Raw genomic sequence first — 2,022 nt, 5'->3', positions numbered from 1 at the left:
GTCTTTGCCGCCGCCGGCGACCGGTCACCGGTGACTCGCCGGTTGACTCGCTGACTCGCCGGTGACTCGGCGACTCGGCTGAGTCGACTCAGCGAGTCAACTCGTTGACCAGTCAGCCGGGTTGGTTTGATGTTTGACTCCGGTTTGATAATTCGATTGCGGTCTGGTTTCGGTTATTGGAAATTGATTTGGGTTAGAGATTAAACCGGTTTGAAATTGATTTGATTCTGGTTCAATCGAAATCGATTCCGGTTAAGGAAAACCGAATGGTTTGATTCGATTTCGATTTGGTCAAAGGTTGACCGGCTTGGGTCAGAGTTGACCGGGTTGACCCTTTGACCAGCGGGTTGACTTTTTGACCAGATTTCCGGTTATCCGTTTTTAACCGTTCGAAAGGCGTTCTGACTCGATTTTTCGCCCTGATTTCAGATTTGGAGTCTGTTTGAGCAGTTGGAGTTCATAGCTACTACTTTTCCACATTGCTAAGGTGAGGGTCTACTCCATAAATTCCGTACCAGTGTAGAATTCTTTCTATGATAGGTTTAGACTTCGAAACATGAAATGTGTCTGCTTGAGTCCTTGCTTGGTAGTTAGTTTATTCATTGCAAACCGGAATTAGGGGTCTAGAGGATTCAACCATTGATTGGATTGTGTGATGATGAGATATGAGACATATATATATATGTATTTACATAGTTATAGTAGGGACTATGTGCGAGGGCGGGGGTTCAGGGATGCCTGGACTAGCGACGCCACTGTGGAGGGGCGGGGGCTCAGAGACGTCTGGGCTAGCGACGCAATTTGTGTGGTGCGTGGTGCAGAGACGTTTGCATCTGACGCAGCGATCGAGGGCGGGGGTACAGAGACAGACTGTACTAGCGACGCCACGTATGTATATCCATATGCGGAGATGCGGGGTGTGTGGTATATCTATGCACTATCAGCGCAGTGTTTGTTGTGTGTGATGCTTTAGGCGTCTTGCTTGTTCATGTTAGAGCTAAACTTCCATAGCGGGAGTTCTGTTTACTTAAGTCAGTGGTTTGTGGATTAGCATCCCATACCTCACTGAGTGACTCCCCTGTTACTCACCCTCTTTTTTTCCCTTTCAGGTGAGGTAGCCGAGCAGGAGTGATTGCTTTCGGATTGGTGCTTTGGGAGTTTTATTCTTATTTTCAGACTTCGGTTTTATGCTTTTATCGATATTTTCCGGGATTATTTTTATTTATGCTATTATTGGATTATGGTATTGAGTTTGACTTTTGAGAATTAATAAATGGAGACTTTTATGAGATTATTATTTATTATATTACTTTAGAAAAACAGGGTATTACAATTTGGTATCAGAGCGGGTTCCGTCCCGGCTCCGACCCGGGATGGCGATTTGTGGGACGTGATTTTAATCGGGTTTTGACGATTTTGAAAAATATTTCGGGAATTGGGGGATTTTTAAAATAAAAATAAATAGCACCTTTCTGTTTGGCCTTATGTCCTTAAACCGTTGGTATCCACTTCCTCAGTGATTAATTCTTGTGTTATTCCTTTCAGATGCCGCCGCGTAGGAGAGTTGTTCGTAACCCGGCCGCCAGTGCTGCTCGAGAGGGTGGAGGTGAGCATGTGCCACCACCGCCACCACCGCCAGTGATCCCACCGCCTCCACCGCCGGTATTTCCACAGATCGATCAGGCTGCTATCATGCAGATGGTACAGCAAGCTGCTCAGGGGGTAGTTCAGGAGGCTGCTAGAGTAGCTGCACAAGAGGCTGCCAGGATAGCTGCACAGGAGGTTGCCAGACAGTTGGCTGCAGCTCAGCAGGGACAGGCCCATCAGGTGCCGCATGGTCCGTAGATTCAGGTGCAGCAGGGACCGCAGATTCATGTCCAGCAGGGTGCCCCAGTTCAGGTTCAGGGTAACCCGCAAGTTCCACCACCGCAGGGAGAGCAGCATGGAGTTGATGAGGACCTCATGAGAGTCATGGGGCGGATGAAGCACGTGGACTTGGAAAAATTTAGGGGGACAGTGAAT

Source organism: Raphanus sativus, unplaced genomic scaffold (genome assembly GCF_000801105.2).
Source record: "Raphanus sativus cultivar WK10039 unplaced genomic scaffold, ASM80110v3 Scaffold0351, whole genome shotgun sequence".
Classification (NCBI taxonomy): Eukaryota; Viridiplantae; Streptophyta; class Magnoliopsida; order Brassicales; family Brassicaceae; genus Raphanus; species Raphanus sativus.
This window is presented reverse-complemented; position numbering follows the sequence as displayed.